This window comes from Pleurodeles waltl, chromosome 3_1 (genome assembly GCF_031143425.1).
Source record: "Pleurodeles waltl isolate 20211129_DDA chromosome 3_1, aPleWal1.hap1.20221129, whole genome shotgun sequence".
NCBI lineage: Eukaryota > Metazoa > Chordata > Amphibia > Caudata > Salamandridae > Pleurodeles > Pleurodeles waltl.
In genome coordinates this window covers 935,453,826-935,476,929 of record NC_090440.1, presented here as the reverse complement: position 1 = coordinate 935,476,929, position 23,104 = coordinate 935,453,826, and the positions used below count along the sequence as shown (strand labels likewise).

Genomic DNA, 23,104 nt, shown 5'->3' with positions numbered 1-23,104 from the left:
AAACTCCAGAAACATCTGCAGCGAATACAAAACGCCTCCGCCAACCTCGTCCTCGACATACCCCGCAACAGCCACATTTCCGCCCACCTGAGACACCTGCACTGGCTTCCCGTCAACAAAAGGATCACCTTCCGGCTCCTCTCCCACGCACACAAAGCCCTCCACTACAAGGGACCCGAATACCTCAACCGGCGCCTCAGTTTCTACACGCCCACCCATCAACTTCGATCCGCCAACCTCGCACTAGAAGCCGTCCCTCGCATCTGCCGCACCACGGCAGGTGGGAAATCCTTCTCCTACCTGGCGGCCAAGACATGGAATTCCCTCCCCACCAACCTCAGGACCACCCAGGACCACCTCGCATTCCGGAGGCAACTCAAGACCTGGCTTTTCGAGCAGCAGTAACCCCCTCCCCCTAGCGCCTTGAGACCCTCACGGGTGAGTAGCGCGCTTTATAAATGTTTTTGTTTTTTTGACATTTTACACCAATCTACTCTAAGCTATTACGCTGTATGCAATTACACTCTATGCCGCTCTATTCTATGCTATGTTAATGTACCCCACTCTACTGTATGCCACTCCACTGTATGCTACTACACTGTAGTCTACTTCACTGTACGTTATTCCACTCTATGCTATTCCATTCTACAGCACTTCAATCTATGCTATTCCACTGCATTCCACTCCACACTATGCCACTCCAGTCTAGAATACTCCACTATATGCCACTCCACTGTAGGCTACTATACTCTATGCTATTTTCCTCTAAGCATGTCCACTGCATGCCCTCCATTCTATGCTGTTCCACCATATGCCCCTCCACTGTACACCATTCCACTGTATGCCACTGCACTGCACCCTGCTCAACTGTACGGCACTCCAATATACACTATTCCAGTTTATGCCACTCTACTCTATGCCACTCCGCTTTACACTACGCCATGACACTGTACACCCCATACTGTACAATACAATACTCTGTAACACAACACTGTACAACACTGCACTCTACACCACTCCAGTCAATACCACTTGAGTCTACTCCTCTCTATGAACCTCTACTCAACTGTATGACACTCTATGTCCCCCATGCTACCAAATTCTATTCCACTCCATATTCCGCATACAACACTGTACTTCAGGCTCTGTCACTACAAAAACACTGTAGTCCAATGTATGCCACTCTACCAATCTGTACTCCACTCTATGGTACTGTAAGCAACTCCCTCTATGCCACTCCTCCGGAATTTACTCCTCTCTACTCCATAACACACTCTACTATACTTGACTGTACTCCACTACTTCACTCTCTATGCCACTTCACTCAATGGCACTGTATGCCACTCAACTCTACAACACTTTATGCCACTCCACTGTGCCACACTCTACCACACACTACCTCACTCCAGTCTGCAACACTGGATTCTACTCTATGCCACTCCACTCCATTCTACAACAGTTTCCCACACTCTATGACACAGCATAATATTCCACTGCACGACACACCACTCCACTCTATTACACTTTACTTCACTCTATGCTATGCCACTATTACCCAACTGCATGGCACTGTACTGTATGAGGTGCCACTCAACTATCTGACACTTTAGTTCACTGAATGCTACACCCCCCCAACTCGACTCCACTGCACATCAGTCTATCCCACTCTAGGCCTGTGTCTGACACTCCAATGTATGTCACTCACCCTACAACTGTGCTATATAAAAGTGCACTCTACAACATTCTATTCCACTGTACAACACTGTACTACACTGTAGGCCCCTATACTCCACTGTACAACACTCTGATCCTCCAAGGTCCTGCCACTGTACAGCACTCAACTCAACTCTATACCACTCTACAACACTTTACTCCACTCTAAGAAACACCATGCAGTTATGGATACACAACTCCACCACACTTTACCCCACTGTACTCTGTGATACACTACACTTCACTGTACTCTAGTATTCAGTTGTACACACTCCACTGTGACTGTATGACACTCAACTCCGGAACACTCTATACGCATCACTAGCCACACCACATTAACTATAACTCAGCCTTTCCATAGCTCATGATTATCGGGTTAAGGAGTGCGAACATTATAATTAAGAATTTGATATTCATTGAATATGAGCCTTTTGTAAATGTTGTTTTTTCCCAAAATATAGCTCTCAATTCTATTTTTCTTCTTTTTTGTATTGTATTGTATAGATGAGGTATGGAAATGTGGAAGAGCTATTATATCACAAAAGATATAGGTGAAGTATTATGAATGATCTTCTGGTTCAGTAATAGATTTATTTTTACATTTTTATATGTAAAGAAATATTATTGAGTATGATGTAATGAAATAAGGGAATCTGAAAGAAAGAAAAAGATTAATGATTTTTACATAAGGACGTTTGAATTAACAATTTGTGAAAAATGTTGGGAAATACACATTTAATTTGATAAAATATATAAGTTTAAGATGGCCGCCGTATTTGCAATAACAAATGTAGTCCGTTTTTTATGTTATTGGTATTAGGGAAAGAATATATGGAAATAGAAGTAGGAATAAGGACTATTCGTGAACAAGGCAGCGAGGACTGCCAAAACGCGTTGAGTTTTTTTCTGTTTGCCAAATAAAGAAACAAGTTATTGGACACGTGTGCGGCAGAGACCTTTTTCCGTAAGTGGGTACTTGTACGTTTATTTTTAAGGGTTCCGTGACCCTTGTCTTTGCTGCCTGTGAGAGGGCGCCGAGTTACGCGGTTTTTTATTGTTTGGGATGGAATATATATACCCATATGGTCCCCAGTAGGTAGCTATAGTTAGGACCTAGTTTTCATACGAAGACCATTTTTGTTTTGCCAATAACTTTGGCACCGCTTGATAATTGTTCATGAAATTGCCAAAACTTACACCTCAGTCAGTTCAGCTGCTGTGTTGAAAGTTTCGGGATGATCCGTCAAGCAGGGGCCAAGAAAAAGGAGGGGTCCCACAGCAGGTTTTCCCCATGCATTTTCCCATAGGGTTTTGAACACAACTACAGCCTGAACCGCTAGACGGAATTACCCCAAATTTGGCAGAAAGCTAGCTCTTGGTCTAGAAAGCAGGCTTTTGGTGATTTGGTGTAAATCCATTCAGAAGTCTCTGCAATATTAGAGTTTTAAAAATACAGATATATAGTGATGCGGATCCCCGGGGGATCTGGATCCATCTGGAGGAAAAGCAAGGTCCTGATTGGCTGGCCGCAACCAGACAATAAAGTTGCAGCTGCCATTTTGTTTGTTGCATCGACTGGGAGTGGGAAAAGAAGAGTGCAAAAACACATAAGGGGTCAGGATACAGTTATCCCGACCCAATAGGGCACATAGAGGGGTCCCTTATGGACCCCTCATGGGCAAAAAAAGTGGATCGGCGGCTCCAGAGAAAAATTGGAAAAAAACCACCCACTGCATCCAACCTCATCCTGCGCATGGCCTTTGTGCTGCGCATGGCTGAAGGCTGTGCGTAGCTTGGGTTTGGGTCCATGCAGGAGGGTTGGCCATCTGGCCTAGCCATAGGCGCTGGTTATGTTTACATGTGGGCATGCTAAAACAACATAGAAATTCACAGAAAAAAAAACAAAGGGTACAAGGACATTACAGCTAGGCTCTGAATCTACTTGCACCAAAACATAGAAATTCTGCAGTTATAGTTATGGTTAACTCAAGTAACTATTATTTGACCCCTAAGGTAACTATAACTCATGCCTTCAGCATGCACAGCTAATTACTCCACATATTACATCACCTTCTTTGGTATCATTGATATTATCACAGCAATATTTGCAATAAAATTATTGATGAGAAAACTGCACGGTGGGCGCAAGAGTTATAGTTACCTTAGGGCGCGCGTTATAGTCAGGGCCACCAGAATTATGCGATTGTGTTGCTGCGACAATTTTCACATACTTACAGATTTGCCACATATGCCACATATTCAATCATCTGCCACAGTGCCTGCAGATTTTAACAAAAAGAAAAAGGTTTCTAGCTCCAACGGTTCAAAGGTTACTAAAAGTGCAGTGACCCATGTTGCAGCACAGTGAAAGGCCCTTTGCAAAACTGGACTGGTCACATTTCTGTTGCTTATTGCTATGTTTGGGTATTAAAATGGTACTAACAAGGTGCAACCAATACCCGGACAGTGTTATCAAGTTTAAAAATGTTGAAATAATGAAGTGATATTATTACAAAGTGTGCTGCATTATGCCACATAATTTACCTTTTCCTGCTGCACAATTTGACCCTCTCATGCCACATAATTCCAGTGACCCTGGTTATAATTACTTGGGTTGACCATAACTATAATTGCTGAATTTCTATGGTTTTGTGCGAGTAAATTCAGAAATTCAGAACCTAACTATAATGTCCAGGTAACCTTTGTTTATTTCAGTGAAAATAAATAAATATATACATATATATATATATATATATATATATATCTCAAACCAAGGCCCTTTCAGGGTTAGAGTGACGCATAAATTATGCAAAACACAAAGGAGAACTCTGGGAAGTTCCCAATTTTAGGTGGAGAGCTGCTCTAGTAAGGAGCACCCTGCAACACCAGCGACACTCTAGATTAGCTCACCTCAAATGTCTGCTTATCTAGCAAAGTCTTTATGGTAAATGGCTTTTGTCATTTTACAGCTCGGCAAGGATGACACTATGTCAATCCTATGCTTAAAGACTTTGCTGTATAAATGGCAAAAGACTTTGTCACTATCTAGCTCGGCGAGGATAGCACTGTGCTAATCCTATGCTTAAAGAATTTGCTAGATAAGCAGACATTTGAGGTGAGCAAATCTAGAGTGTCGCTGGTGTTGCAGGGTGCTCCTTACTAGAGCAGCTCTCCACCTAAAATTGGGAACTTCCCAGAGTTCTCCTTTGTGTTTTGCATAATTTATGCGTCACTCTAACCCTGAAAGGGCCTTGGTTTGACTTATACTGGGTGCTCCCTTGTGTCTGGACAAAGCTATACCCCTCTGAAGAGCTCTAATGAGAGCGAAACACGTGTCAGGGGTTGCTTTACTCATTCCAGGTTGGCTTGGACGGTATTTGACCAGTCCAAAGCTGTAATACTGTGCCTGGAGTGGTAAATGGCTTTTGTCATTTTACAGCTCTGCAAGGATGACACTATGTCAATCCTATGCTTAAAGACTTTGCTGTATAAATGGCAAAAGACTTTGTCACTATCTAGCTCGGCGAGGATAGCACTGTGCTAATCCTATGCTTAAAGACTTTGCTAGATAAGCAGACATTTGAGGTGAGCAAATCTAGAGTGTTGCTGGTGTTGCAGGGTGCTCCTTACTAGAGCAGCTCTCCACCTAAAATTGGGAACTTCCCAGAGTTCTCCTTTGTGTTTTGCATATATATATATATATATATATATATATATATATATATATATATATATATATAAATATATAACATTTTTGTACAATTCAGAATGCATTCCTCAAGCAACTCGCAGGGCCGGTGTTGAACTGAGAGGCTTCACCATGCATCACGTCCACATACACGTAATCTGTTGATCATCTAGATTTTCCTAGTCATTTATGAAGGAAAGTCTTAATTTTATTAAAGACACGGAGGCAAGTATTATGCATTCTCTTCTTACTTTATTAGAATAACAGCAGTCAAGAACTACAGCTCCCAAAGGGCTCAGCAAAAGGCTAGCCAATGGGAGCAAAAAAGTAGGCATGTACTGAACCAACAGAGAGCCACCAAGGACCATAGAGTACACCCTTGACTGCAAGCAACAATCTTTTCTTGAGTGAGCAGGTCAAACAGAGTCATAAAACAAAGGAAAAATTGATCCAATAATTGCCAAAGCGAGGATGAAAGATAGCAAGTCTTGACAACAGAAAACAATCCAGGCGTAACTCAGAGGAGAGCAAAAGTCTTGAGGGAAAAGGATTTGAGGATACTGAGGTCCAGAACAGTAATTAGAGGACGAAGAAAGTCTGGCATCATCCTGATGAAGGAGGCAATGCTCGAGTCGCTGGGAGTGAAAATAAAAATACATATTAGTAGAAGTAGCGGTGGGATAATACTCGCCTCCGTGTCTTTAATAAAATTAAGACTTTCCTTAATAAATTACTAGGAAAATCTACATTTAATGTCAAGACCGGAGGCTCTTATTATCCAAGTTTAAAGCTTATCAATTACCAAAGAAGTTGCAGTTTTTGCAGGTTTAGAGTAAAAAGTTTTAAAAACATTATCATTAGACCAATCGGCCGACCTGAGAATGTCCTCTAAACTGGAGCCCATAGAAAAAGCTTTAGAAGCCATTGCTCCCCTGGAAGAATGGGCCCCAAAGGTGGAAATATCTATACCCGCTAAGGACATAACCCATCTGACCCAACGGGCTAACGTGTCTAAAGAGACTGGTTTATGGGGTTTACGAAAGGAAATTAGAAGTTGATGGAGAGAGGACATTCTGAGGTTGAGAGTTCTTTTTTCATGTTCGTTTAGAGAGAGACCCACACAAAGGTTTAGCTTGTCAGGGAAAAAGGAATGGAAGACTGAATGTAGGTAGGTTTTTGTGAGTTTCGAAATATGAAATAAAACACCTGTAGGCATAAATTGGCGAGAAGAAACATCTAAGGCTTTAACAACAGAGACACATTTAATGAAGATTAAACACAACAACATGGTTAGCTTAGATGAAAGCATTTTCATAGAAAGATCTGGATTATCCGGCCATGCAAGGAACCAATTTAAGACAAGGGATACGTCCCATAAATAGGAGTATTTGGAAGCAGGAGGCTTAGATAGTTTTACTCCCTTCAGAAGGTGACAGATTAAAGGATGTTCTCCCACTGGTTTGCCATTAATATGAAGATGATGCATGGAGATAGCGGATCTGTAGAGATTTATAGTTCTGTAAGACTTACCTGAACTGGCCTGGGCCACTAAGAAGTTAATGAATAAATTGATACATTTTCCCACACACTAGCCTGTCCAAAGAGACCAGGCTAATCTGTAGGCTTTCTTTGTGCCGGGAGCGCAGGCGTTATTAATGAGGTCTGAAGCCTCTGCCAAAATAAGTGTGGTTTGTTGGGCCATCCCGAGACCCTCCACGCTGAAAGAGTTAACAAATTGCTGAGAATTAGATTGTGGGGAGATACGTACAGATCTAGAAGGAGAGACGGAAAAACTGGGAGGAGGAGAGGAAAGTCTGTCAATAATTTGAGAAAAGGAGGGAAGCAAACCTGGGACTGCCAGAAGGGAACCACGGTGACCAGAGAGGCTTTCTGACGTCTGACTTGGGCTAAAACTCTGTTGATTCAAATGAACGGAGGAAAAGCATAGTTGAGCGATTGGGAACAATCCTGAAGAAATGCATCTGTTGACAATGCCAGCGGATCGGGTGCCAACTGAAGAAGAGCGGAAGTTGGAATTTGAGCCGAGAGGCAAAGAGATCTATGCGGAAGGGACCCATTTGTTCAGGAGGATTTGAAAGAAAGATGGATGAAGTTTCCAATCGCTGGTATCCTTGAGATGGCGGGAGTGCCAATCCGCTATAGCATTCTGGGAACCTGGTAGATACTCTGCAAGGAGAGAAAATTTGTGGGATAGGCAGAACTCCCATAGGCTTTTTGCTAGAAGGGCCAAAGGCTTGGATCTGGTTCCCCCAAGGTGATTTATGTACCGGACTGCCGATATGTTGTCCATGTGAAGAAGGATAGAACACTGAACCTTGTTTTTTGCAAAACTTTGGATCGCAAAGGAGCTTGCAAGCATCTCTAAACAGTTTATGTGCAATTTGGACTCCTCTGTAGACCATATACCGCCAGTCGATATTGGTCCACAGTGGGTGCCCCAGCCTGTGAGACTTTCATCTAATTCTAACACAAGATCGGGCGCAGAGGGGAAGATAGTTCTGCCATTCCAGGCATCTAAATGAGAAAACCCACCATTGAATCTCTATCCGAGATTCTGCATCTAGTGATATGAGGTCGGAAAAGGCGAGTCCTTTGCGAAGGTGTAGGATTTTTAGAAGTTGTAGGGCGCGGTAGTGTAGATGACCTGGAAAAAATGGCCTGAATCGAGGAAGAAAGAAGACCTACCACTCTTGCTAGAGATCTGAGAGAAATTAGATCTTTTTGGAGTGTTTGAAAAAGCTCTTTTATGATCGAAGAAACCTTTGAGGGAGGAAGATGGAGAGTAGCTGAGGTGCAATCTATTTGAAAACCTAAAAACTCTATTTTTTTAGCAGGGATCACCATGGACTTTTCTAGGTTTATAAGAAAACCGAGATCCATGAGAAGAGAACTTGTGAGATGAAGGTGTGAGTGAAGAGATGACACATCCTGATGCATGATGAGAATATCGTCCAGGTAAATTATGAGTCTGATACCTAGAGATCTGAGGTGAGCTACTACCGGTTTCAACAATTTTGTGAAACACCAGGGGGCAGACGAAAGGCCGAAGGGACGGGAGGAAAACTGATAAGTTTTTGAGAGCCATTGAATTTGTAAAAGTTTCCTGTGAGATGGATGAATAGGAATGGTCAAATAGGCATCTTGAAGATCTAGTCTTACTGGCCAGTCATTTTGAAGTAAAATGTCCCTGAGATGGACTATAGTTTCCATTTTGAAATGGTGATAAACTACGAATTGGTTGAATGATTTGAGATTGATTACCGGTCTTAGTTTTTTGTTCTTCTTGTGAACAAGAAAGAGGGAGCTCATGAATCCCGACGGATCGGGAATGGAAGGTTGGATAGCGTTTTTGTCTAGGAGAGACTGAACCTCTGTGATAATGAGGGAAGACATTAGATGAGAAAATTTTGGATGGGGAGGGAGAAAGGATTGAAAAGGAGGGGAATATAGTTTGATGCGATAACCCTGGACTGTATCTAGAACCCAAGGATCTGAAGTAATTAAGTGCCATTTTGGGATGAAATATTTTAAACGCCCTTCCACTGGAAGGCCAGAACACCGGCTTACCTTGAGAATTGTTGGTTCTGGAATAACGTTGTCCGCTGTTGCGGAAACCTAAGGACCTCTGGGGATAGAATTGAGGTTTGTATTCTTGGTTGTTGGGGTAGTTATAGGAGCCTCTTGTGCCTTGGTTTCGGTAGGTGCGGCCAGTAAAGCGGCTCCTGCCTCTACCGACCGGTGCAAAAACAGGCTTGTTGAACGCCTTCTTCAAAGATTGTTGCGCTTTGTCAATCAAGGAGAAAGTCGTAACATAACACCTGAGGTCCTTAATGAAGGAATCCCCCCAAAAAATTCCGTTGGCCTGAATGCCGGGATCAAGGGAAGCCAGGTTAGCCAGTTTTGGGTCCAGTTTCAGGAGTAAACTTTTTCTCCTCTTGTGAATAATAGCCGAATTGGTTTTTCCCAAGAGACAGAAAGCTCTTTGGATCCAGAGAGGAAGATCTGAAGGGTTAATAGATGAGTAGTCCTATCTGGCTGCCTCAGCCAGGTCAAAAATACGGACAAGAGGACCCACCACGTCAAGGAGTTTGTCCTGACAAGTTGTCCAGGCCTTGTCAACCCCTTTACGGGGATCCTTGCCAAACTTGGTGAAAAAAGTTATTAGCGATTCATCTATGGAAGGAGTAGCGGTTAAGTTGGATGATAAGGAAGGTCTTGGACACTCAGATTTAAGTTTTGCGCGGGTTTGTTTGTGCAGAGGGAGACGCAGACGGGACAAAATATATTCACCCACATGAGCAGAAGGAAGCCATTCAGTGGAATTGGGGTGATGAATTAGAATGGGGTCAAACATCGGGACTCCATCAGAATCCACAATGGCAGAAGAAGCATCAGCAAGAGAGAGTTTAAGACATTTAGCTGGAGGAGAGGAAGTTGAAAACTGTCATCAGGAATATCAGAATGATATAAATCATGCATGTCATCGTCATCTGTGTCCAAAATGTTAGAAATAACAATCTTTTTTGGCGTGTCATCAGTGTTCTTTTATTTAAATTTGCATTTGGAATGAAGTGTAGAAGAGATGTTGTGATTTTTTGCAATATTCCCCTCCTTAGCAGGAGACCTGGGAGGAACCAAGTCCTCAATCTGTTGTGAGGAAACCTCACTAGTCATTTCAACGCCTTTAGAAATTCTCTTTAGAGACTGTTTACAATTTCTGCTTTCCCCCGCAGAATGGGCCAGAGAATTGGATACCATGTGTTTGACAGTATTCTCAATGTTTTTTGAAATTTTTCCATGGAAGCTTGTAAAGCTTGTTTAACAGAGGACTGAATCAAAATATTCAAATCTTGTTTGAAGACTTCCTCGTCCTCATTTAATTCAGGCATGACGGGAGAACTGTCTGAATCCATGCAGACTAAAGAAACTAAAGAAAAGGAGTGGTCAGGAAACAGTTAAAGCAATGAAGCACTCCAGACGAGGAAACAAGAAAGGTAAAACACTCCCCTCAGGGGTGGGGATAGCAGGGCAATGACCAGTGAGGAGCGGTAGGCGGAGGAAGGCCGCGCCCCCAAGAGCAGACTTCGACTGCAGATTTGTAAATGCAGTCGGAAACAGAGAGGAGCGAGTGGCCAGGAGACGCGCTCAGAAAAACGAGGGTCCCACGGAGAAACAAAACGCTAAATTGGCGGAGCGAAATGAGCGTGAAGCACGCTCAAAATGCAGACAAACAATAGCGGTGAGTAAAAAGGAAGGCGCGACCCTTGGAGAACAACCGTTAGGTAGTACGCAAGAAAGATGCCAGGAAACAGAGAACAAACGAAAGGGGGGGAACGGGGGCGACCGGGGTTAAAACGCCATCAGGACCGAAAAGGAACCTGGAGAAGAAGAGCTAATGTTATTAGCAAAAAACACAGTAAAATGCCAAATATAACAGTATAGTAATGAACACAATGTTGAAGAGAATGAAATAAGATTACTTATCTTGACTGCGAGCAGCAAGAAAAGAGGGCTGCTTGCAGTCAAGGGTGTACTCTATGGTCCTTGGTGGCTCTCTGTTGGTTCATTACATGCCTACTTTTTTGCTCCCATTGGCTAGCTTGTTGCTGAGCCCTTTGAAAGCTGTAGTTCTTGACTGCTGCTATTCTAATAAAGTAAGAAAAGAATGCATAATAAGAGCCTCAGGTCTTGACATAAAATTTTCAAAAGAAATAGCCACACAACAAACACTATTGTTGGCGTATTAAATACAGTGTGCAATGACAAACATTGAAGACAGACTAAATCACATATTCTTAATTCATTGTTTTGACCAAACACAGCCACCCAATAATATATATTGCCATTTCTAAGCTGATAATACTATATTATGCACCAGTTCCTATTTAATCGATTCTATAACAACTGAATAAGCTGTTTGAATTTATTGTAAAGTAATCCTTTACTTTGCATCTCAGTTCATAATTTCCGTTAATGCATAGATTTAAAAAGTGAACTGCATCTTCAACAGTCATTTGCATGAATAAGCTTATAAGGCTTACCACGCCACGTTTCTTTGTTTATAGGTCCTTAATGATAAAACAAATAGGAGTTTTATACTAACACTACAGTCTCCTAAAGTCTTTATCATTTCATAATCACTATTGTTCCATGGATGTAGAGATGGGACTGCATAGGCTGCCATACATTTACATAAAGTCTCTCGTGTATTCATTATCTATATGTCTATTTTATAGCAAGTAAGAGAAACGGTATTATTTATTCACATTTAGTAATAGAAGTTAATCACTACCAACTTCAAACACACTCATGTTATCCACATAAAAAGAATGAGACTTTGGGCTGGTATTAGCATGGCAGGGATTCAACCTTCTGTATTGAAGGCTGCATGCCGCACATTGCAATAGAAGCATAAACCACTCAGCTAGCTTACCAAGATTCAAATCTGTAACTTGTTGATTACACTGTGTGCTGCAGAAAGTACATTCACCTTGATCTTACAATAGTTTAACATGTGACCTGTAGATTATTCGGTTATCTTTGCAAAGGAAACACTGACCCACTGGGATTTCCTACCAATGGATACAGTTAACAAATAGAACCAGTAAGATAACCTGGTGGGTTATTGATCCTACACAGTAATGTTGTTGTGGGGAAATTATCCTTTCTTTATTCAAATATTGATAATACTAGTAGTTCATTCTGATTTGTGCACCAATAGCACCTGTTACTTACTTTCTAAGAAGGGCAATATTGTGGTAAAAGGTACCATGTAAAACAAAGATACAAATGCATGTGCACCTCTGTACATCTATGATAAGAAAGTGGGTTGTTGATTTAGTGGAGTGAAACTCTGCTCAAGCAACAGCCACAATTACTGTCAGGGTGACCCACAAAAAGTCATCAAATTAACCTGTGCTTAACCCTCTGGCAGCTTAGCACATGAGCTTAACCCTCTGGCAGCTTAGCACATGAGCTTAACCCTCTGGCAGCTTAGCACATGAGTGGTAGTAAGGCTTAACTAAGCGGCATTGTGTAAAGTATTTATGCAGCAGACAGACAGTATTAAAGAGACAACATAGGAAAAATCCTGCACCAATATAGAAAAATAGAGTAAACTGTAATCAATTATTTGACACCAAAATGGCAAAAATCCAATCAGTAAAACCAGAGTTATACATTTTAAAAGTTTAAGGTGAAATCTTGTGCCTAAAAGATCAACACACCAACTGCATCTAGTCACGAGAGACCAAGGCAAAGTCAAACGTTATGGCTGACTGTGATGGGGCGCGGGTCTGATACAAGAATTGGATTGGGCTCTGTCTCCTCTTTCCTTCAGACTTATAAGAAAATTTAGAGAAAAATGACAGAAAAAGGTAAAGTTCGGCAGAGCTAGGCTGCTTGCGGTGACAGAGAAGGAGGTGCCATAGTTGCGGAGCCGCTGGATGAAGTTGCAGTGAAGAATCCTTCCTTTGAACTGATTTAGAGTTTGGTGGTGGGGCTACCACGTCACAACGTGACAGATTTCCCGTCCACTGTTTTACAAGTTCCATAGGAATACTCTTTTTTGGAAGTCAAAGATCTCAAGTGGGACAAAGCTACAAGCTGTAGCCAACGCTACCTCCACAAGGCTGGATACCCCTTCTGCAAGGAGCCACTAAACAGGATTTGCTGCTGCGGACTGGAACATAGTGGGTGCTGCTAATTCAGGCCAACCAGCAATGCACTTTGGGTGGATCGACAAGCAGGTTGGTCCTGGTCCCCTCTTGGTTGTGATAGCACTTTTTGGCAGAAAGTTTTCTAAGTCCAAAGTTTTAGATTTTGGCTATCTCGACATCTTTCCCACTGTTTCTGAAGGGTGCCACTTAAAGTGTCAGGATACACTCAGGCAGGGTCCAGGTGTGGTTCCAACATGGTTGGAGCCTTTTTCTGTCCTTCAGGTTCTGATCAGGAGGCCAGCCAACTAGCCCTTGGAGCCAATCTGGTAGTCCTGGGTTCAAGGAGAAGTGCAAGACACAAGCAGCAGGGCAGACCTCTAGGGCTGAGGGCAGGCTTTAGGCATCAGAGAAGTCCTTTTTGTTGCAGCAAAGCAGTCTTCTGAAGTACACAGCAGGCCACAGCAGCAAGCGGACCTTTAAGAGTCCTTCTGCGGGTCCAGAAAGTAAACTGAAGAAGGGGTCTGTGGGTCCTATTTTTATACCTAGTGCCTCCATTGAAGTAGGAGATGTTTCTTAAGGTTCTCTTATCAAACGTGCTTGGAGTTTACTGCCTCCCTGTGCTAGCTCCATTCTGGATAGTCACAAAAGGCTAGTGTAAAATGCTTTGTGTGTGAGTGGGGCCTATTAAAGTGGGCTGTGCACAGTTCCCGATCTTGCAAGTGATAGTCCATTCAGGCACATCTAGTGCACCTATTGTGTGGCTGCCTGGGAGGAATATACAAGACTCTTGTACCTAGCCATGTGACCCAGGAACAGCTGCATGAATTAAATAGTTTGTACAATGCCAACTTTCTAAAAGTAGCACTTTCAAAATTGTGACTTAAAACCCAACTTTAACATTAAAGAAGATTTTAAATTACAATTTCTCAGACACCAAACATGACTTTCTTGCCTGCTCCTAATCAAAAGTTTTCCTTTTTTAAATATGATACAGTAACCTAAATCTTATAAGAGAGGTAGCCCCCCCAGTAGTGAAAAACAAATCTGCAAGTTTTTCAATAACAGGGCAGGTAAAAATTAAAAGTACATGTCCAGCTTTTTATTTACAATGCTCTATGCCCTAGAGGCTGTCTACGACCCACCTTGAGAGTGGCTTATGTGTGATAGAAAGCAAGTTCAAGGCTTGACAGAGGGGTTGTTTTGTCACGTCAAACTGGCAGTTGAAAACTGCTAACAGTCTGCAGTGGAAGGCCTGGGACATGTTTTAATGTGCTATATAAACCGGTGGCACAATAAATTGTGTAAGCGCACTAGTAGCATTTAATTTACAAACCGCGGGTACATAGAACACCACTTTATTAGGGACTTAAAAGTAAATGATATATGAAGGCAGGTGTAAACCAGTTTTACCATATTTGAGGGAGTGAGCACAAGCATTAGTAGTGGTTCGTAATGGTAAAGTGTAGAGAGTCCAAAGGCCAACAAAAACAAATTCATCAAAATTAGGAGGCATGAAGGCAAAAAGTTTGCAGGATGACCACCCTAAGTCTTCCAGGTCTAACATCTATGTACTGCATGATGAAACAGCACTTCAAAGAGGGGTCATTTTTCACAAGGTCAGTGTTCAAAGGTACAGGGTTTTCCAATTCACACTCTGACCTTTGGTACATAGAAATATAGGTAACTGACCTGCAGTGCATGGAGATTTGTTTCTGTGCTCAGTTTAGAGGGACTGTCAAGTTCCATTAACAGGCTCCTACGGGAGCGATGCTCTATTCATTCTCTCACTACCCTCACCAGTGACCACAAATACAGGAAACGTGAGAGAGTAGTAGTAGTGGGTAAAGGAGAATGAGATAAGAGAGAAAATAGGACCCACTACTCTGCCTTATCACTTTGATTGGGAAATGAAGTTAGTGGAGTGTAGTGAATCCCTACAAATCAAAGAAATATCTTACGTACCTTATAATTTAGAGTATTAATTGTAACCGCAATTGTGAATGGATGTACATGAGCACTATCTCTCTAACCAGCTCTCTGTACTTCATTATGAGATGGGTAATTCTTCTAAACTAAACATGCAAAAAATACCTCTCTCAAATATACATGTGTGCTAGTATTTCTCTCGGTATTTCCCCAGCTATGTCACTACACACTCTCTTGTGGCATATGAGTTATATTTTCTGCTGGACTTGTATAGAACTATAAAATAGAAGTGCAAAGTAAAAAGTACTTTTAATATCCTGCTGTTCCCTAATGTTAACAATTGTATATGTTTTAAAGCCTTGTCTATGACATTCCTAAACACAAACATTTAGGATTCCTCCCTGTTTCATCACAGGGTCCCCTTAGTAGAATACAACCCCATTCTTAAAAGTTCAAGTAAATGTTCAAGAGAATAATCAAAAGTTTGTTTTCATCAGCAACATAGCTTTCATTATTCTCCTCCATTACCCAATTGTCTATTCAAAACAATCTTTTTTGGAAGCAATGACTCTTTGAAAGGAAATTCAGAATCCTTGTAGCGAGTCCTGGCTACAACAACATTGCTGCACAACTGCCTAGAATAGGACATCATAAACCAAAAGGAGAGTTATAAACCCCCATAATCCAAGCTGTTTACCATCTTGCTAGAACACACAAGATTTTGTGACCTGCTGGAATCGGTTCAGTGCCAGCACACTGCTGTGCAGGGCATCTGACATGTTCATGCAGTTTTAGTCCAAACAGCAATAGCAGTAGTTGATGACCACCAGTCTTTCCTTCACTAAAATGAACCTACTGTGAGCGGATTTGGAGTTCTGTCCCTGTCACATGAGCTACACTATAGGGTAAGCAATACCTTCTACCACTACTGTTCCACTCCAAAGGTGGTTTTCTCTGCAGTAGGGCTCCTGCTTTGTCAGGAAGTCTAGCATAAATGGTTCACTACAAACGTGGAGCATCAAGAATGGAAGCAGATTCTCATGACCGTTCCTGAGGATAAACTCCCTTCGAAGCCGCCACCTATTGCAACCTTCTTATAATTCTTACATCCAAGGACGTAGGTACCTCATATTTTCTAAATTCAGCAGGTCTGTTGAACGTAAAATGTTAAGCAAGGCATATATTTGCAGATCAAGGTTTTAATAAAGATACATGAAAATCTGGGTGGATTCTCGTAGACTGAGGCGCCTTCAATGTTACAGGAACTGGATTCATACTCTGTTCTATCTAAATCAGTTCTGTCTAAACAGACCCATAATCTTAAAACACAATATATGTTTTTTTTCAAATGCTAATTTTTGGTAAGTAGCCACAGCACTGGTGTGCAGGACTTTTTTATGGTTAGTATCAAACTTATAACCCTCCTCAGCTTTTCTCAAGACTTTTTGCACAACATCCTGAATATCAAATAACTCAGTTAAAGGGTTTGCACTGCAGGCACTGAGGTAGATAAAGAGTGATAAAGAGGAAATATATATCAAAATTGCGACCACATATGCAAAAATGAGGACATTCCAATAGATGGGTGTTCTGTGTTATTAAAAGTTAAGTCTACAAAACATTCCTTGCTCTAATCTTTCTCTTGTGTGAAGGCTTGACATCTGAAATACTGTTCAATAAACTGATTCAGTCTTTCAGTTGATCCATCCATTTGATGATGATAACCAGCCGACAGGTGGCCTTCCAAACCTAGTTCATTAATCAGCGCAGACCAGAATTGTGAAACAAAATGAGACCCTTATTCAGTAATCAGAAACTGTGGAACACCGTGCAAGTGAATTACATTGTGTGGAAAACTCTGTGCTAATTCTTGGATGTGGGAAACATAATCAAAGGTATGAAATGATCCACTTTAATCAAATGGCCCACAACCACTAGAATTACTATGCAACCTTCACTCTTGGGTAACTCATCAATACAGTTCATTGACACCGTATGCTCAGGTCTAGTTGGAACAGGCAAAGGTCTCATTAAACTTCTCAGTTTACTATGTGAGCTATTGATTTGAGCACAATTCGAGCATATTTGTACATAGCTTTTAAGATCATTAAATAAACTTAGCCACCAAAAATATCTTCTTCCTGCTAACAGATTTTTCACAATTATAGGGTGCCATGCTACACAAAATCTTGCTGTCAATCCATAGTCTATTGTCTTGACTGATCTGATGAAAACTACACAACTTTCCCATGCTACAGCAAGGTATTTTTTTATATCTATTCTCTTGCTGCTTGTTTTATCTAGGATATTGTCTTAAGATTCACTTTCTTCACATACTTTGGTAAAACAATACATTAATCAATTGAGTAATCGTACAAATCATTTGGGGACAATATTAGAAATGAATCTTCAGTCACTTGATTTTCATTTTCCAACTGATCTTGACATGGGAAGGAATCAGTCTTTCCACACCTAGGACCTGTTCTGTAAGTTATCACAAAATAATAGAGAAAAAGTTTGTCCATGACTTGTCTTGGAGTAATTGATTAGACATATTTCAAAAACTGCAATTTGTGTGCTCGGTATACATATCTATAGTGAATTGTTTCCTCTACCAAATAATGTTTCCATTCTTCAAAATTTCAAATGTTCCATTACGTTGATGATGGTGAACATTTCTTGGAAAAGTAAGCTGTTGCGGGAACCCGGCCTGCGTTTGTATTTTTTCTAGACAAAACACCTCCCATTGCACAATAAGAAGCTTTCTTCTCTCTGATAAAAGAACACCCTACTTAAGGACATTGCAAAATTGGGGCACTAGAAAAGCATTCCTTCAAAAACCAAAAGGCATGGATCGTCTTTTGAACGCAACAAAAACTACTCCCTTTCTTATGAACTTGGAAATTGGTCATATAATTTCAGAAAGCTGAAGAATGAATCTCCTCAAAAATTGTCAAGATCCAAAAAGCTCTGGCCTTACTTAGTACATGTAGGTCACTACTCTATTGCTTCTTGTTTATATCCATCTGCTTTTATGACTTCAAGTCTAATGAAGTACCCTAAAAACTCCATTATAGTGGTGTGAAAGGGTATTTATTAATTGAAGCTAAAGGTGTTGCTCTCTTAAACGTTGCAGCACCACTTGAACAGGTGCTATGTGAGCTCTCAAGGTGTCTGCATAAATCAACATAAAATCTAAAAAGACCACTAAGATCACATTAAAAAATCGTCTCAATAAATAATAGAAATGCTGCAAGAGCACTGCAAAAGGCATGACCTTATATTCAAACAATCTAAGCTAGAGAATACTCTGCCAAAAGGTGGTGCTATCAGTTCACCATATTACAAATGCAACAGGCTATAATGCACTTTTAACACAGTGGACAGGGCATCCAAAACATTTGTGACAGTGTATGCCGGCCGTCAGATTCTAAATAAAGCCCTTAATATTAAAAGCCATTTTACATTAATTGCCCTCTCCAATTCTGACCAGATGGCAAGCTCCTTAGAGAGTCAACTATGTAAATATATTAGTATTTCTGTTCTGGTCTAATAAAACAGATATCAATGGCAGAGGTTAACATGTTTTCACAGTATACTTTTTTGGGATCTGTAGTCTATACATATTCTCAGCTCTCCCCCATTTTTGGGCACAAGAAGTAATGGAAATAGGCTGAAGATTGTATATGCTTAATAAATCCACTAATCACAATTTCAGCTAGATAGTGTCTAAGATATTCTGTCTCTCGTTCAGTAATTGCATGCACCATACTACAAAGAACTACAAGTAATTGTTGTTAATGGTTCTAAATCAATCCTGAAATCATAACTTATATGTGTGGATAACATGTATGTCTTTTTCCTATCAGAAATATCACTGAAGTAAAAAAAAACACAAGAGTAACAAAATAGCACATCTAACAGCTGGCAAAATATCCACACTTGCAAATACATCAAGAGTATTATTTTTTCAAGAAGAACATGAAAGCATGCAACTATTTTGAAACTAGTGGTAAGTCAATTGCACCCCTGTGGCAGCACAATGGACACAAGGATTATGTAGAGTCAACAAAGACGTACTTAAAATTACTTTAAACTGGGAAACATCAAATCAAAATGAATTTCCTCTTGTTGATTTCTAACATTAACCAGAGAAATCATATATGTATGACATATAATTAAACGTGAGTATATATTAGAACCATCCACTGCCTTTACATACTCAGGAATCAAATTTTCATCTTGCTGAAGGCTCTTAATAGACAGAGTCACTGCCACCTTCAAGTCTTATATCTAATTCTATAGTCTTTCACAAAATGTCATGACCTTCCAAAATATAAATGTAAACCTATTACATAACTTCTTTCTTTCTTTTCCTTAGATGTGGGGTTTCTTATGTTATCCAAATGCATTAGCTCAGAGGTTTCCTATATTCCTGATCCTTTCTACCTTAAACAATTGCACGATTAACTATATGAGCTCTTCACACTTAATAGGTTGATTGACCAGCTGTTCCAGAACAACCTCCAACTCAATTCAAAGGCTTTGGGCAGAATGTGGGAATATACCTCAATATATTCCAATTAACTTGTTTTAAATTAAGTATGTGATTATCTAGTGAAGGAGCATGTCATTTTCTAGCAAACTATTTCGGAATCTGATTTCAAAAAGCAGAAAAATTATAATTTTCTCTTTACTAATGGAATACTCAAACTGGCCAAGTTTCCACCCAGATATGAAGGAACAGGGCCAACTTGGTTTGATTATTTGTGATGGCCACACAGAAAATTTTAACTGACACTGATTAAGGAAAAAAGCTAATTTCTTTGACTCTAAGCATAACCTCTCCCGAGGTGCTAAAAGTATAATTGGAGTCACTGAAGAATAACAATGTGCAAAAAACTTGGTACCTCTCAAGTGAGGTAGCAATGCCCATAAGTCTGTACTCCTATTGTCTGTATGCAAAGGTACTTGACTCATGACTTTCTTCTCTATCTTCCACAAATTACCTATCTCCTATTTAATGGTAACTAAGGAGTGACATATTCTCTGATTTAACTATACTACTTCTTGTTGTAATTTAGTTATTATTTTCAATATCTGAAACAGAGAAGTGTCCAATTGCATTGCTCATGTTGGATTATAACGTAGCTTAGGCATTCTATCAGGTTGCGCTTACACTGTGCACAGGAAGCACCAGAAGTAATGCTTTTTCCCTTCTCTCACCATCCCCAGAAGTGACCACATATACAGGATTAGTAGGGCCGGTGGTAGAAGTAAGATAAATGAAAATTGGATAGAAAGAAAATATAAAAACACCATTATGTCTCAGAAATACATCAGATCAATGAAATCTGTGGAAAGTACTTTAGCCATGCAAAACAAATAGATATCTTAAATGACTTGTCATTTAGAGTTTTAAGAGTAACTGGAATTGTGAAAAGATATACCTTTGCACTATTTCCTTGTAACCAACGTTCTGCACTTTAATATGAGACTGATAATTCCTGAAAACTAAATATACAAACATTAGTATCTCAAATATACATGTGCACTAGTATTTCTCCCTATGTTTTAGATAACTACCGCAAGGTTTGCCACTACACACCCGCTATAGAGTCCTGATTTGAATTGGCTTCTGTAGAAATGCAAAATAACTGGTATTGTTAAGATCCTGTTGTTTCCTAACCTTTGCAATTACATGTGCTTTCTAAAACTCCAATACCTTGTACATGATATTCATGAATACATATGAAATAATCCACTTTAATAATCATTCTTATTTATTCAAAAGGGAACCGGAGTAAAGTATAACCCATTGCTACTTCGATTTGGAATACCAAGAAGAAACATGTAAGCACAAGTACTGTTCAATCTCCATGCAGAAACATCAAGTGAGATCTTCCCCGAAGCAGGTGAATTGCATCCATTAACAGCTGTACCTCAACATAACAGCACTGAAGAATTTGGCATAGCCTATCTGACAACCACTCATGAATATAACAAACTGAATCCTCAAAAGACTGTGTTCCAATTACTAATCCACTAAAGCTCTAAGGGCCTAATTATGAGTTTGGCGGTCGGACTGCCAGGGCAACGGTCCGAGAAAGCCCGCTGCTGTTTCTGTCCCACCCCCACCATATTACGATGTTCCCGACAGGCCAGCGGGCTATGATGCTGCGGAGTACAGACAGAGTGGAGGGGCTCTGCAGAAAAGAAAGGTAAATGCAATATGTGCACATCAGGAAACGTGTATATGTTGTGTAAGTGTAGTACAATGTATGTAGACATGTTTAATATATGTGTTGCTGTATGTTTAAGTTCACAGACTGTTCGCATGCATAACATACAAGAAGTGACGGTGTCTCCTACCTTTGATTCCGGGGACAACAGGGGTTCAGGGCATTGTGGCCAGGTGTCAGCAGCACAGGAGGGATCTGAACACACGTAGGCTGCAGTGGAACCCCAAAAAAGGTGAGTTTTCACCCCTTTTTCTCCCTTTTTGCCGGCCTTTGCATGGCGGTCCCCCCGCAAGGGAAAGCTCTGCTGAAAGGCAGATTGTGATTCGGATGGCGGTGATCATGGCGGTACAGCCTCCTGTAGCTGCTGCATACTTGAGCGCCGGGGGGCAGTAGCAGAAGTCTGATGGCAAATTGCAAGCCATACAGCACTTCGATAAAAGTGTAAAAAGTGTAAAGTCCTACTAAATCTCTGGGCTTCACATTAGATAAATAGCTAAAGATGACCTTCACATCAAAAATTCCAAATGACACTGCTCTGAACTTCAGCCTTTTATCCATGAAAATAACTGAAAACCTGATGTCCAACTTCTGATGATATCCTGCATTGAGTGTGGTAACACCCTACTAACAGGTTTGCCTAGACCACTTTTAAAACTAACCTGCACTCAGAGGCCAGACATTCTACCCACGCAGGAAACCTCTAAGCACCCCCTCCCCCAATGTTAAACACTTGAATCTCACACTACAAAACTGCTCAACACGTGTAAAAGAAAACGCAAACAGAATTTGGAATGCCTTCCACGCATGTTTTGTGCCCTTACTGCAAATCTTCAAATCTATTGTAGAGAGGCACCTTCGACGTGTCTTAACATTTCACTTCATAGCTAAGCCTGGCCATTCCATGCAAAAGCCTCCCCGCGTTGCTTTTTTATCCTACGGTATTAAATGGTGCAATTTATTCCATGGGATTAAATAGTGCTAACATTATAATGTGTATTTTCTACACTATAATCGTTTGCAGATTTTATGCACCCTTGTATGTAAATGATTTGGTGGCGATCTATCAAAAAATATTAAATAAATAACAAAAATTACGTTTTACACCATGACGAATCTCTAAGGATGTGCGCATGACTAAAAGACTTTATTAATCTACTGATTGTGCCATATTGAAAACATGGAATTGAAAGAATAAAAGTTGGTTAGAGGAGGCGACTGCCCATGCAGCTGTGGAAAAACCCTTGAACCATCTCCAATACGCATTCTACAAATTTGATTTGAACATGCGAAATACTCAAATACATTTATGGTTGCGTTATCTTTTGTTGTTATGTCTTTCATATGTAAACAGTATGCTCAGCTGCCTTCACCTCACTTGCATCCCATATGTGGTTTCCTTTATTGTTGTGTTTTTTCTATTGCTGGTAAGTATATTGATGGAATGCGGTGTCCCAGAAGAATAGATGATGCGTTTACTGATAATGCTGGCATTAGCTGTTATGTGCTGGAATCAGTTTATCTTGGACATAGGTATTGTCGTCTTTGGTATATTTTTCCTGTGTTATTGTTATTAAGCGTGTATGCCATGTGTACGACCCGAAATGCGTTGTTGTTATTTTTCTGGTTCCTTCATAACTAAAATATTGTGCACAGTTTGCCTCGCACCGTGTGCGCCCACTTTCTCAATAGCAAATACTTCAGTATGTGGCACTACAGGCTGTGTCAACTTTGAACCCTTCTTAGGGTGAACTGAGAGATAAAAAAAGCAGGCAAACAGAGGGGTTATAAGGACTTCACAGTAATGCTGTGCGCACTACAGTCATCTTTAGGCCATGAAAATGACAGGAATGTCTCAA

General features: G+C 40.7%; 1 protein-coding gene across 4 annotated transcripts in view; it reads right to left on the bottom strand.

Moving 5' to 3' along the window:
- Positions 1–23,104, bottom strand: part of STPG1 (sperm tail PG-rich repeat containing 1) — a 253,375-nt gene that overhangs the window by 217,969 nt on the left and 12,302 nt on the right. For 2 of the 4 annotated variants that reach the window (XM_069221308.1, XM_069221306.1), the window contains exon 2: positions 3,875–3,992. The exons of the other annotated variants lie outside the window; for them this stretch is intronic. The gene's annotated coding sequence lies outside the window, so the exon portion shown is untranslated. The remainder of the gene's footprint in view (positions 1–3,874; positions 3,993–23,104) is intronic. 4 annotated transcript variants of the gene reach the window in all.